General features: G+C 41.4%; 1 protein-coding gene across 4 annotated transcripts in view; it reads left to right on the plus strand.

Annotated features, from left to right (window-relative positions):
* The first annotated feature begins 666 nt into the window (after positions 1-666).
* The window catches only part of aff4 (AF4/FMR2 family, member 4), a 47,956-nt gene continuing 32,678 nt past the window's right edge, over positions 667-15,944 (plus strand). For all 4 annotated transcript variants that reach the window (XM_080748489.1, XM_080748490.1, XM_080748491.1 and 1 more), the window contains exons 1-2: positions 667-944; positions 2,772-2,886. The gene's annotated coding sequence lies outside the window, so the exon portion shown is untranslated. The remainder of the gene's footprint in view (positions 945-2,771; positions 2,887-15,944) is intronic.

The raw sequence follows: 15,944 nt of genomic DNA on the forward strand, positions 1-15,944 counted from the left end.
GACAAGATGATCCTTAATGGTCAAAACAATGTCAGAAATGAATTATACATGCCAGCATTAGTTGATTTAGACCTACTGCACCTGTTTTTACTCCTAACAATGGCCAAGTTATGGCCCACGGTCTTCGGAATAGCAAAATGACCATGACCATGACCTTTTGAGGTCCAAATCGCCCAAAATGGTCAAAACAATATCAGAAATGAATTCCCCACACCACAATTAGTCCAAATAGAGGTATTACATGTGCATATACACCCAGAAACAGAAAAGTTGGATTTTCATCATAGCCGATGGCAGCCATATTTGATTTGGCCATTGCGCCATTCCTGGCACTATGGCGGACGAGCACCTCTGTGATTTTTTATGTCTAGGGACCCACTGACTCAGTTCAGGTGAGAAACTCCCCTAACACCAAATTGCGAACAGGACTTTAAGCCAGATACTGGATCACTTTGAGTGCTGCCCTTTCTACACACTAGTGCTGCTGCCTGCCTGCGGTCGGGTCACGTGACAGCGTGTTGACGTCACATCTCAGCTGCTCCATCCAGCTCCATGCCCTCCTCTCTCACAGTGTTGTAGGGCTGTATGGAGCTGCTGCTACACGGCTAGCTAACAGTGGCTAGCAGTCTGGCTGCTGCCCCACTAGTCACTCACTTCTCTCCTCTTTTTAACCTGAAGAAAAACAACGAAACAAACAAACAACGATGGACCAAACGACGCCAGTCTTTCCACTCGACGACGTGCGGTCACAGTTTACGGAGCGGGGATGACGTGCTGTGTGCGCGTGTTGATTTAGGAGCCGGGGTTGTTAAACGCTTTTGTTTCATTGTTGTAGTCTTCTGTTTTAGTCCAGTGTGTCAAAGTGGAACACTAGGAAAAAAGACAAAGAGAAAAGGCAGGGGCTTTTAGAGTGCTTTGGGCCTTAAAAAAACAAGAGCGCACAGGTAAGACCGGTCGCCCTTTACCCGGAATGTATTGATGAATAATGTTAATAAATGGTCAGCGTGTGTTTCGCGGGGTGATGTTAAAATTGTATTGTATTTATTAGTGGGTTTGTTGCTTTGGCTAGCCCGTTAGCCTAGCACAGGTGCTACCACTAGCTGACGTTAGTACACACTACACACACACACACACACACACACACACACACACACACACACACACACACACACAGGTTAGCTCCTTAGCTTAGCACATTAGCTCGTCTCTTGAGAGCGTAAAATGAGTACGGGTCAAATTTGGTTTCATTTTAACGCTCTCAAGAGACGAGCTAATGGACACCAGAGGTTAATGGTGCGTTCGAGTGACCTGTCCTTTCGTGTGCTTGTTTTATTTTAATGTGTGACATTGTTGTAGTAGCAGCGTTTTTATCCTTTACAGCTGATGACGTCTAATGTTTTGTTCTTCTGGTGGTGTCTGGGATGGGATGCACTCTCTCTGGACCAACTAGAAGTTACTGTTGTGTTTTTAGAAAACAGCAAACACGAGTCGCTGCTGATCCGAATCCAAAATATAAACAAATGGATCATACTTAGCAGCCCCACCACAATGATGATAAATAAATATCAGTAGAAGGAAACATGTTTTTGATTGTCGAGCTGAGCTGAGCTCTTTTCATCATGATAGGATTATCTCTGGACAAGATAACTGTATTGGGCTGTGTTTTTTTGGGGATAGGTTTGTTTGCAGTGTGTGTATGGTTGTCTTGTAATGTATTCTATGCATGTCAATTACTATTATTTTTCATACACAAACATAGGTTAATTTATATTTTAAAAACAAAACCCGGGGTTTGGCCCTTTAAATTGACAGGCACAAATTGCCCAGGTGTTTCTCATAATGACAGTTCATTTAGACATAAATCTGCATGGTTATATAAAGGTTTCAAATTAAATGAAAACAACCAGAAGGCAGCACTCTGTTGTCGCTCAAAATGGAATTTCAATGCTATTCCCATTCCTCACATGTTTAAGTCCTTTAACCTACAGTACGAAGGCCATTTAAGGAATGTTAACAATGGAAAGCCACAAACTTTCTGTCCGCTGTATCCTGTATTTTCCTGCATGATTTTTATGACAGTTACCGTCAGTGCTACGTTTTAACTTACTGAGTTGGTATTTGACCTCAATACCTGTCCTCAGAAAACTCCTATTTCTAAAGGTAGAAATATGATAGCTTATGGCTGTTGCAAAAGGGCAGCTAATATGTTTTTCTGGGAAGCCATTTTACATGTAGCAGGGGGAAGGGCCAATGAATAGGCTTCATCTCTGAAGACACCAACCTAACTTATAGAAGTCAAGTAATTTCACGGAGACATGTGATGCTCCCTTCAGCTTTGTCACATGGCCAGCACGATGTTATTATTTATCTGGCGAAGCAGCGAGTGCCCACAAAATAGCTTTCGAGCTTTGCCAATTTTAGGGGTTTATTCTACGGTGCTCACAGCACAACGCTGCTGTGAAGTCCTCAACATTTCCTGTTTAGGTTTTGCTCTGTTGCGCTGGTCTAACCGTTTCCTCTGCAGCCAGACAGGTCACAAAAGAATGTTCTCTCTCTCTAGACATGTCAGGAAGACGGTTTGCTCGCTGCAGAGGGAGGTATTGATGGGTATTTGCTTGTCACCTTCGTTAGTTTGGCGCGGCGTCATCATCTGTTCTTTGTATGTAGGGGAAGTACGGCACTGTTTTGGCATAAGATGCCAGCACGTCAAATGATGACAACAGTCCTTTTTAATAACTGCAAAATATTTGTCTGTTTTCTTTTTTGTCCAGTCCCTGACCTAAGCTGTCTTCGAGCCTGAAATCCTTCTTCGGGGCGCAACCTTCATGACAGAAGTGGATTTTAATAAGTGAAATCTGCCACTCAACCTGGTGCATTTCATGGAAGGTACGGATCCTCTCCTCGTTTTTTGTACACTGCCATTTTACTGCAACCTCGCTTTGTAATAACATTCTTTTCTACCCAGCTCAGAGTTAGTGGTCTCCTTAACTTGAGACTATAAGCTAGGCTAATTGTTGACAGTACATCTTGTTTGTGTCATAAAAAAGAGTGGGTTTGTGAAGAGCCAGTAGCTTGAGGTTTCTCCCACAGTTGGCTTAATTAGCTCAAATCTAATCAGACTGCTGTGCCTTGTTATTTCTACTCCTCCTAGTTTGGTGCTGTTGCTCGCACAGCAGGGAGAAACAAAAAAAAAACCTACTACACGCTGTGTCCTGGCCTCACACACACCAGTTTTACTTAAAGCGACGCTGTCAGGATTTTCAATCTTATCTCTATGTATTTGCTGTGGGGCTAATGTTTCATTAGCAGCCAGCCATAAAGCGGTCGGGGGTTCTGTGTGTCTTTGAAATACCACGGATGTTGTGCTGAAACGGTTTCACCGGATTTGACCGCAGTGACATCATTGGAGTAAAATCTGTGAATGTGACATACAAACCTTACTTCAGATGCTACCTTTGGTGCCTGTGAGTTGTGACATTGTCTTGGTTCGCTGTGATTATATAATAAATCAAGCTTGAAAAAAAAACAAAGATCTTAATCAGGTGTATGGAATGGCAGCCACGCCATGCATGCAATGGTAGACCTTTATGGCATGGTGATCTTTGCACACCAAAATACATAATGGCAATTGTAGAAACACTGAGAAAGGCAGAAACAGACCGACAGTCTAATCTTTTGTCCATGTGGATTGTCATAAATGTTCTTTTTAGGGGTGTAACAGTTAATCAAACATATTATTTAAAAAAAATCTAATGATAAGATAATCGATTAATGATCAATCCTTGTTTTGGGCATGTCAGTCATTATATAAACCTTTAAGTGAAAATAGCTAGAATATATCTAGAAGCTCAATGCGTCACATCGAGAGTGATCTTATATTTTCACTATTTTTGCATTACACCGTTGTGTAACTAAGTATATCATGTATAAAGTGGTTATTAGATTTGTTCATGAATATTACAAAATATAATGTGTCAAAGAAAATAATCGATAATTGCAGCCCTAATTGTAGACTATAATCATCAACAATTGGCTACAATGCATAATAATGTCCCTTTAAGTATCAGCCAACACAATACAAGCTCATTTAATTTCATATAGTTATGGCCTGGATAGATATTGCTATGTCACAACGCCCCCTTGGCAGCAATAACGTTGATCCAAGAATAATGGTAATAAATGTTATATTAATAGCACTTCTCAAAACAAAGCCTCTACAGGGGGTATAAAGGGACGGTTAAAAGTGCCAGGCATACGTTTAAATGAAAGAATTGAAGATCATCATCAAAGATAAATCATATTTTGAAGTGATTCAAAAGAAAGCCAACAAATACAAAGTTTAAAGAAGGCAAAAGCCTCAATTCAGGTAATTACATTGTTTCAGCAGTCAAGTCTCTGCACATGGGAATTATGTTTGTCCATGCTTGCATATGTTTGTGCAGATGAAACCTGATAAAACGGCTTGGTTATGGGGGGGACGGGGGGGGGGAGGGACGTGTACTCGAAGTTCCAGAATAGCAGCCTATAGGTTAGTATTTTTCTTTTTATAGCCTTATGGAGGGCAACATATTCCACTGATCCTAAATATAGCCCTTACTATTAGTAACCGAGCTATAACTATCTTATGACTAATGTATGGAAAATTCTCACAGTACAATACAAAACTCCCATGATGTTGCACAGGCGGGGGTTCACATTAGCTCAAAGCTGTCTCATATAGTGTATCATTGTGACTATTTAAAGGCCTGTGTCTAATCAGATTATATGGACAGGGTTATTGCACATGTGCAGTAGTGCAGAGGATCAGAAAACCCTGAGTTTATGTACTGTGCTGTGATAATGGTAATGTTTGTTATACTTACTGTACAGTCCAAATGTGTAATGTAAAGCTTGTGAATGTATATTTATGTATATGTGCCACAGTGGTGGGTGGGCACTGGGCATATGGTTTTGGTCTGCGTTTTCCACAAACGTTAACCGCATAGCATCCCCAGTACTCTGAATAGGTGCACATTTGGCCAAAATAGGTGAACATCCACAGAAAATGGCAGATCACAACACGTGTAACGCCGCTAACGGGTGCTTTGTGAGCTTGTAGATCGATTATTATTTTCTGCAAAGAGATTTTGTGTTGGAGGTGTGGTTCAGCACTATTCTTTTGATTCCAACTAACCTGATGAGCAATTGAATTTTGCAATTCAAGCCAATATTATGTCAGAGCAGTACACAAACGTCTTATTTCCTCATATGATTGTGAACATGCTTGGCCAGTAAACAGATTATGATTGTGTAAGGCACTTTTTTTGTTAAATCAGTATTTTGCTTGTGTAAATGTCTAATAGTTTAACGTCTTCAAGCACACATACGTACATGCACACAAGCGGCAATTGTAAGGATGGAATAATCTATTTAGTCATTTTCACCCTGTGCTGTATGTTTGTTTTTGTACGGCAGTCTTAAAAGTTCACACGTGTCTGTCTAGCTGTTTGGCAGGTTTGGCAGAGAAACTCAAGTGTATATAACAAAATATTAAACTTCATGTAACATTGCACTGCACATATCACTAGAAGTTGATATTTTGATCATTGATCTTTAGAAGATCTGGACTATGCTCTGACTCTTCAATGTTGTTTATGTGGCCCTTTTTTTAATTATTCCCCACTATTCCTCTGTTGCTGCTGACTCGTCTGGGGAGGTTGTAGTAGACAACCACGCGTCTCCTCTGAGATGTGATGTCGCAAGCCACCTCTTTTCACCAGACAGTTAATCCACTTGTGGCATTACTGGTGTACTCCTCTGAGGGGGAGGGTCTGTCAAAGAAGAGAAAATGAAAAAGAAATCTAGATATTTACATATACACACAGCAGTGAAGAGTTTCACTGGGAGGTCATATAGCATGCACAGGAACATAGCTTCCTTCCCAGTTCCGCACTCTTGTTTAACAGGTGCCCCGACTAATAGTCCATGGGCCATACGAGATGTCGGTATCGGAAAGGTGGCAAAGGTTATCATGCATTTTTGAAAAGCTCTATATCTGTAGATTATATTTTGGTATGATAACCCTTTCTGAGACACAGCTAAATTGGTGTTATCAGCCGCTAGAGTTGGTGTCCCTCCCATTAACTTTACAGGAAAAAAAAGCAAAAAATTAATCTGCTTTAAGTAACATATGAGGAGTAAAACTAGGGTTTTTTCATGATTCTAAATCCATTGCAAACATCTGTTTTGCATAAAAAACATTCATTGGGCTAAAACGGCCCCCACAAAAGTGTGAAAAGTGATGACTCATCACTTTTCATCACTAAACCATAGTCTTGTGGGGCCGTTTTTTAGCCCAAGGAATGTTTTTTTGTGCAAAACAGATGCTTGCAATGGATTCAGAATCATGAAAAACCCCTAGTTTGACCCCTCATATGTTACTTAAAGCAGATACTTTTTTTTGCTTTTTTTTCCTTTAATGTAAAGTTAATGGGACACCAACTCTAGCGGCTGATAACACCAATTTAGCTGTGTCTCAGAAAGGGTTATCATACCAAATTATAATCTACAGATATAGAGCTTTTCAAAAATGCATGATAACCTTTGCCACCTTTCCGATACCGACATCTCGTATGGCCCATGGACTATAACCTGTAGGAGTCGCTAGTGCAGCGACTGAGATCACCCTCCCCAGCAAGCTTCCAGGCCAGTTGTGTTCATTGGAGTGCCTGGCCTGGCCTGTGGAGGGGTCTAACCCTAGGCTGACCTCTCCACAGTGGTGGACAGGAACTAAGCCCTGTCAGTTAACTTTTAATTGTTCCAACATTTTGCAGGGGAACATGGGCCATTTTCTTTGGCAATTCATAATCTTGAGGTAACGCAAAATGTTAAACGACAGTTGAATTTGCACATGCAGCTGTTAACTGCATCATGAATTTCTTATTGAATCTTTGTGCTAATGATAATAGATTGTGCTAATAGATTCTGCCATTTTTGAGGATCGTTTACCAAACATTCACTTTTGTTTTTTCCAAATGTCCCGTTGAGATTGGTATTATTAATATGTTATTACGAGAAATGTGGTCTAATTCAGGATGGTAGCGCTTGAATTAATTTTAATAACAATGTTACCACATGCAGAACGGCAACCGTGCTTGGATCCTGATTGGTGGACGTCAACAGTAGTACTCCCCCCTCCCGATTCAGTTAATGCAGGCCTGCTGAGTGGAGGCATTCCACAGGGTGTGTTAATTCAAATGCCGCAGCCTTGTCTGAATGGAAGGATTTAAGCAGCTGTCTAGGCAGCGGTGTCAATCAAGAATAAAAATCCAGTTGTGATATGTTGTCAACCAGAGCTCATCTCAAACTAGTTGTTACTCGGTGCGTGTATCAACTCCGCTCTCTCCAAGGAAGGAAGTAAAAAAGGGGAGAGGTAGAGGTGTGTCACGAATAGTATACAGGAGGAGGAGGGCTAAAGGAGTACCACTTGTGTCTATCGTACCCACCAACCTTGGAGACCTCATCAGTTTACTGTAGGTAGCAGCAGCAGCAACCATATAGACAAATCTACAGAGCGGCACTCATAAGTGTGATTTCAAGCCGCTTTGCAGCGCAACTACGCGGCAAGTTCAACGCTCCGTGGATTCCTCCATAGTAACAAATAATTATATACATTAAGTTAAACATAATAAATATATAAGTGACACTGTTGAATACAGTAATTATCTTAAAATGTAATCATCTGAACAGCTTTGTTTAATATCCTTTTAATCACAAAACGATATTATATCCATGCTGAATGACTTTATATTATTATATTATAACTTTATCATTGACCAAATACAGTAGATGGGACTTTTTCTTTTTATGGAGGAAAAATACAGGGAAAGAATGCATATTGGCCAAAACATAACTTCCATTGCTTCATATTTGGACAAAAAGGCAAAGACCTTTAAATATAATGTTTAAGTAACATTTAAAGATGCTTACATTTAAAGAACCTTTCGCCTTTCTTTCAACATCATTCAGGGTCCTCACTAATGCTTACTATTAGAGAGACAAGCTCTGTGTCTCGGAGGTGAAATGTGCATGTCTACAGATGACATCAGCAGTGGTCATTTCAAGCAAGATTCAAAACTTATTTTTTGTTATTGAAGCGAGAACCGAGGCTTCAATTTGAGCTTTCTAACTTTCCAGCAATGCCACTTTCACACTGACAGTTAACAAAGCTACAGTCTACCATTCTTTTTCAATGGAAGAAAGCAACACTAAGATACAAAGATACATCCAATGTTTGCACTGTAGCTGCTACAAAAGCTACAACATCTACAAAGCTACAAAAACATTGAGCTGGTTTCTACTTTACTTCAGCTACAAATATATACAAAGCTACAAATATGCTTTGTATCTTTTGTGTCTGCCTGTGTGAGTGCAGCATTAGACAAAGGCTGTAGTTTCTGAAGCCTAGTTTCCATTGGCTTAGCCTTTGAATCCACACAGCCCACCTCTCTGAGTTGCACAGCGAGTTGAAAGAAATTGCCATTTCATAATGAGCATGAATGAAAATGGGTGAAGGAGGTGCCCTGGTGGCGCCACTGCTGGAGTGCATGCCCGCTTTGCCCAGGTGTTCTGTTGACACTAAGGGTTGCCTACCTCCCCCTGGCAGTTAAATAAAACTTTCGGGCAATTTTCGAGTTTGCTTTCAGTTTTGCTAATGCATGTTGTAAAGCGTTAAGTCGCTATATAAAGGCACCATTTTCAAATGGTTTTAATGTTCCTTTAACCAAGGCCTTGAAATGTAGGTATGGAATATGGATGGAAGTCAATGCTTTATGAATGTTTGCATGCTTGTTGTTGGACATTAGATCACATGTGTTTCTCCTACATGTTTTGATATTGTTTGAAGGGAGCATACAGTAGATTGTGTTTCGATGCCTCCGACCAGTACCTGTTCTTGATTGGCGTCCCTCCTTGTGCCCACAGCCTAAATCAGGCAGGTGGTTTCTGAACCAACAACACACCCTCTGGAATGCCTTCACTCAGCAGCTTTGTATCATACAGTATGCCAGAGCTGTCCACCCAATTAAGGCCTAGTATTGTGGCAGTTAAGCACGCGAGTGCTCATTCTTTAAATTCTTTCAAGAAAATGCCCTCTTTAACCCCACTGATTTTGAAAACAACGCAGTGAAACGTATACGTGTGTAATGCAGTTGAAAAAGGATGAAATATGAGCGTGGTTGCGTTCCTTTGTTGCCGATCAGGTTATTTGGGGCATTTCCATGATGTCCTATTACGTTATCCCTGTTACATCAGCCTGGGTTGAGGTTGAGAGTGCTCATGAAAGGAAGGTGTGTGTGTGTTGTCGTTTTAACTCAGAAGCATTGGGGTTTTGTTTTTGGCCCTATCTATACCTAAAAAGTCCCCGGGGGTTTCTGACTTTGTTTTGAAACCTCTACGCCTCCACACGGGCCCGTGTAGAAAAATATGTGTGTCCACACGGTATTATAAAAACGCTATAAATCCCTGTCTGCGCGTCACCGAAGCGGGTGGCGCGTCCCCCTGCTCTCATGCAATCATTGCAGCAGCTATGCATCGTCCAAGTTTCACAATCTTCACACTTTAACATGCACAATTGCTATTTAAACATTCATTTAACTATTTCTAGAGCAGGAGAGGGGAGAGGAATCGTCGAGTGTGGTGTTCCCTCTCTCTCTCTCTCTCTCTCTCTCTCTCTCTCTCGCTCTCTCTCTCTCTCTCTCTCTCTCTCTCTCAGTATTAAACGAATGTAACTCTATCAATCAGAACTTCGTGGTCAAGCAAGCATCACTTGGTATTGAGAGAGAGAGTGGTGCGCTCTCTCAGACGGACTTTTTTTTTTAGCTTGCGCTGATCGTGGAAATAATTTAAAAGGAGGCACATGCCGTGAATAATCAACATATTCTCACCTTCAAAGCGTCAGACAACTGATGAGAATGGACAGGAGTAATGCCTGCATGCGTGCGTATGTCTCCATTATGCTTGAAATCATTTGATATTGGCATTTGATATGCAAACTTTGACAAAGAGAAGAGGCAAGCGCGTCGCGTCAGATATGCTCCGTTAACAAGACTAGGGCTGTATCTCGTTATTGATAATGAGCACCTTATCGATCCGGTTTATTGAGCCGGTGGAAAGCTACAAATTCAGAACATAACTGGTATCTTTTGAGACTGTGAGATCGTGGCTGACCACCATTTATGAAGATGACATTTGACAAGAGTAACAAATATAATTAAAATCATTCATTAGGCTAAATAGGGCTCCATCCCTAAACAAGACAGCTGAGCTCTCTAATGATCACATGTCGTGAATGCGCTCATAAATATGGATATTCTACAGAGACAACCATGGGTTTTTCTCATAGCAAGGAGGAGGAGGCGAGAAGCACAAGGTGACGTAAGCATGCAAGCAAAGAACTTCTCCGTTTACGGTGTCCACAAGGCAAAATAAATACGCCCGGGTAACAAAAATGCACTGCAGCCGGAGTTTTGGAAACTATTCGTCTAGTCCTCCGTTTGCATGCGTCTGCATGTGGACACCCATGGGCGTTCGTGGCTTTACCTCCCCGGGGATTAAAAATACGTTGTCGTCTGGACAGGGCCTTTGTTGGGACTTGTCAGATTTCCGCTTGACATTTTTGAAAAGATGGAGCCTCAGTGTTTTCATTATCATAGATCATAAAAAAAGATAACCACATGAACCCTAGCGTCCCTGTTATGGGGCGAAAATAGCAGATCTACAACCGCTGCGACGTGTTGTCTGTAGATCGGCTATTTTTGGTGAAGAGATGGCGTAAGAGGGGAAAAAGGAGATCATGTAAAGAGTCCTGGAGGATCTGGTTAACCAAGTATAAACCTTCGTTTTTTCTAGGGATGGGACGATATGAAACGTTCATATCACGATTATTGTGACAAAAGAAATCGCGATTTCCGATATTATCGCGATAATCAAAATCCATTATCCTGGGTGAAACATTTGCTAAAAAATAGCAGATCTACAAGCTCACAGCGCGTCACAACGTCACGCGTTGTGAGCTTGTAGATCGGCTGTTTTTTGGCGAAGACATTTGATAGACATATCAAGTACTTTTGATAGAGATATCAAGTACCTTTTACCAATTATAGAGGGTACCAGGATATGCAGCTTGGCAAATAAAAGGTGAATTGATCCCAGTGCATGACGGAGGACGATATCACGATAAATTAAATCTCTATGATACGATTATTGTGAGTGTTTTTTTATCACGATAAACGATAATATCGCGTATCGTCCCATCCCTAGTTTCTTCTTTGTCTTGTTTTCTTGCAAAGAACTTATTTATTTAGTACTTTATGAAAGAGTATGGTGTGAAAGGTAGGACAGGACTTCAAGCTTGGAAAGTAATTATTCATTTTATTCATACTTACTTAATCAGATACTTTATTACATTATTCCTTTTAACTATCAGGGGAACAAAGATTATTTCAACGTATTTAATGATCCACAAATAATTAGTTTTCAACCCATTTTCAACAATGCTGGGATTGTAGAACCTTAGTAGAGCTAGGCTTGCCTTGACGGGACCTTGCCAGCATATTTCTGCCCGTTCTCTTTTTAAAATGGCCTCTAAAAACCCTTAAAACAATTACTATTTAGATGGCTGCACCCTTGTAAAGATCTAGCCTGTCAGTGAACAATCTCCTTTGCAGGCCTTTTTTTAAAGTGGAATGCAGGCGCGCCTTGCAGTAACAACATTGTCTGTGTGTCATCACGTAGCTGATGAAAATGTCTCCCGTTTGTTAACAACCTGTAGTCGTGCGTTTCCTCCACGCTTGTCCTGTGTTGGAAAATGTTGCAGTGTCTCTTTAAAAAGACTCCACTGGTGTTGTGCCCTGCGCTCGGGGCATAGTGGGGGGAGGGAGGATGTTGACGGTAAGACGGGCCCTGGTTGGCCGGGGCCGTCCTGAGGGCAGTGACATCACAAGGAGGAGAGGCTCCACGGTATAAAATAACATCTCCTTTTATGGAACGAGGCGGACCGTTCCATTTTTAGTGAGAGGTGACATCGGTTCATCGTCTCCCCCCCCACCACCCTCCCCTGTGTTAAGCAGCGAGCAGGAGGTTTCTCTTTCCTGAAGACGCTCTGTTTAATGAGGCTGGTTGAAACTAATTCATCATGGGAGTTGTTTGTGTCGACAGGGATTTGGTTCTTTTAATTTATCCTTCTCGGCTGTCCTTTCTTTGTTTGTAAAAGTTAAAGATGCAAAGTAGCAGCCAGATAAATTAAATTAACAAGTTAATGTTTGTCATAAAATAATGAGCCGTCATAATTTTCCTGCTGCGGTGCAGTGCTTTTGCATTTTGGTTCTTCGTGCCTTAATGCATAATGAATGAATGAATCGATTTGAATCCTTGATTAAACAATGAAAGAACTTTGCTATTTGATTAGTAAATCACATTCAGCCCAGATTTGTGTTATCGTGGAAAAAACTACAGGAGCTGGTGCGATTGTGTGTCACCTGTGCTCTTATTGAAGAAGATCAAGCCAATTTGTTTTCTCTTGTAAAAGCATCTCTTTATCATTCATTCATTCAGTCACATTTTTTTTTGCAGGCTCAGCCTCGCTCTTCTCCCCCTAGGCTTTACCCCCCACATACTTATCATCACGCATTCACTCAAACGGGAACAAAAGGCTCTGGCTCCTCTCTGACTTCACCTATTGTACCCCTCCCTGCCTGCAGCAGCAACCCCCCTCCCCCCACCACCCTCTCTCTGTTTGCTGACTTGGTATCTCCCGAGAACAAGCAGGCACCTCCCCTCTCTCTAAGTCAGATTTGTCTCCACTCCAAGGAAATTGCACTGTGCCGTCGAAATAGAGTAAAGAAACTGTACTTTGGAGCTTGGAACTGTAAATCGACGGCTAGAACAGGGCCGTTCTGTTATTGGAGAAGGAGGTTGAGACACGAAAGCGAGCTGACACAACAGACCATGACGAGAACACTTCCCCGACAGCTACTCTGACCCCCCCCACCCCCTCCTTCCAATGTTTCACTGGTTGGGGCCATGGCCTCTCAGTCAGGGTAAGAAATGCACAACTAGTTGGAGTGCTTCACTTATTTCTCTTAGTTGTCTCTACTTTTTGTGGTGTATTAGTGGTTGACTTTGAAATTCTCTAAAGAACAGTGATCAGGCTGTGATAACCTAAGTTGTTGTGGGGGGAGGGGGGCTTTAGATATGCCTGTTGACTTGAAACACTGCCCTGTATTCATTGATGCTAAGATAACCATCAGTTCCGTCTTCCTTCTTTTTGTTCTATTTTTTGCTTGGGGCCGAAGACATGGCTTGTTAGCGTTTTTAAATCCTATATTGTGAGGTAGAGAGAGGCAGAGAGGTTAGCAGATTAGCATAGCTACAGGCAGCGTTGTGCTGCCTTTTAAAACTCCACAGACTTTGACCTTTCCCCCCCCTCTCTGCCGCTAGATGGTAGAGGGAATCGTTACCGTAAACTAGGCATGGCCTGAAACACAGGAACAGTGACAGTAATGAGTATCATAACATTACTAAATGTTGTTCAGTAATGGTTGTTGGACTGAATGTGAAAAGTTGATAAAGTGAAGACATGGGAGGTAAGAGCTGGTTTGGCTAAGGGTCGATTCATACTCCACCAAAATAAATTAGGCTCTAAAAGTTGAGTATGAATCGACCCTAAACATGGCTGGTACTATCTTCTGTGTTGAATGGGCTTTGGGGCCTAAAAATCCAAACAGATTGTTTACCAAGCATCTCTGCTGGTGGTATTGATTCATTTAATGACTAAAAGTAACCAACTGGTAATGGCTGTTTGGCTGGTAGCCTACTGTTTCTAATATTTGCATTGTACTATTGACACTACTGTACTAGTACTTGGTTTGAAGGAAAGCCAGGAGTTCTAGCTCCATGCCATTTGAGGGTTGATGAAATTACTTTGTCAGGGACAGGACGTTCGATTGGATTAACATTTGATGTTTTTTGTTACTTAGCCTTGGATTTGTCTTGTTTTGGCAATTGAGTTGGTCAAAGGCAAGATCCTAGCCTGGTTCCAGCCCATAGACTCTCAGGGGCCTTTTCCACCAGCAAAGAACCGGTTCCAGAACCAGTGCCGGTTCAACTTTCTTGGAACCTTGGTTCGTTCTTGTGAACCGGCTTGCATTTCCACCAGATTGAACCATGATTGAACCAGAGGAACCAAGGATTTTGTGGTTCCCGTTCAGAACCAACTTTTACGATTGGAAATATGCTGGAAATGTATTAATTTTTGTATTTTACAGTTAATAATGCTATTTCTGACAACTTGTTGTTGTTTTCCAAAATATCATCGGGTGATGCTAGGACACTGCAGCATTCCTTTTACAGCTTTCCTTCCTTATCAAACGCTATAATGACAATGGAGCTACAAAGGGTGTTGCTTAAAACAGATTACTAAAGTGAATGTTACACAGTATGACTTTAAGCGCTGTTCGTTTACACCCTTCCTTTGTTTTTCCCTCCTCAAAATAACTTTTATTTTTGTTTGTTGATTTTGTTATACCCAAGACCCAGTCCTCCAGACTAACATGTGATCATAGGGAAGGAAGTAAATATTGCATTTCTTACACCAATGACCCCAAAATAAATTGCTTTGCATTGTACTTCCCAGGAAAACAAAGCGATTCTGGCTTTGATCATGTACACAAATCATTGACAAGGCTTTTTGCAAAAGGAACTCATCATGTGCCGCTAACACCATATGCTGAGGTTCCAGTTAAAGTCGACTGTGGTTTCACCGGAACCTCACCTTGTTGCTGAGTTTCCCTGAAACCACACACAGTTGGAGTGGAGCAGATGGAAACCTCTCTCATCTGACAAACCGTTATGTCAAGGAGGAGTAACCTCTTGTTCTGCAGTGCAGCTCATTTAAAGTGGACTGAAAGGACAGGAGGAGTGTTTTTACAAAGGAGTGCATTTGATGGTTCAAGGCGCTAACAGCCACCTTTGACATCTCCAGCCCCACTCTGCACATGGGGGGCTGCCGCTAATAGGCTTGTTTGCATCAACAAACACTACAAGAGTAATTAAACCCCTACTGCTTTGTCATCATTCAGGGTTTCCATTGTTCAGTGGAGATAGAATAATTACGCTTGAGAGCTGTTTCCAGGGCAGGAGAGTGGAGAGCAATTCTAATTAGCGTTATTTCAAACAAACCCGGATCGCTAAATGACGTTGCCGTGTTATTCAGCCAGGGCTGTCCCTTCATAATTAACAAATCGGGTGGTTTAGTGACTTTGATCTTACTCGAACAAGGCTGTTTTACTGCCCCTATTTTATGTCAACTCTAGATATACAGTAACCTTTAATTCTGCTTTCAGTAGACTGTAGCCCTTGTGAAATCATCATTAGAATGGAAAGTTCTCAACCTGAAAAGATTGGTCTCTCTGCATTATTGTATACAGTAAACAGATTTTACGATTAAATAAACGATTGAATTCGTTTTCAAATCCCTATTAGTCGACTAAGAATGTCTTCATTCGAGGACGACTCTGGTGGGATCTGTCAAAGTGGTTGGTAGAGAGGGAGAAATTAACCAACATATTACTAGCATGTTACTGTTTTGTATTATCACCCACGCAGCTTGTTAAGTGGAGAACTTAGTTGTCAGGCAAATCTTGGTTAGCTCAGGTGTAGTGGCCTTTTAACTGTTTTCTTTTTTTCCTCCAGGCCACTCATGCTTTTCTTTTTGTTCGTTTTGTACGTTACTCTGCAAGGTCCAACATGAGAATGATGATGATGATGATCATATATTTTCAGATTATGAATAGCCTAAACGTTTATCTTACACCTCCCCTGTTAAGATAATCTATAACATAGTGGCAACAGCAATGAGATAATGAGGTAATAGTAAGGGTCAAAAACCAAGCCAAGATGAATAATAA

The sequence above is a fragment of the Nannobrachium achirus genome (genome assembly GCF_963921795.1).
Source record: "Nannobrachium achirus genome assembly, chromosome: 19".
NCBI lineage: Eukaryota > Metazoa > Chordata > Actinopteri > Myctophiformes > Myctophidae > Nannobrachium > Nannobrachium achirus.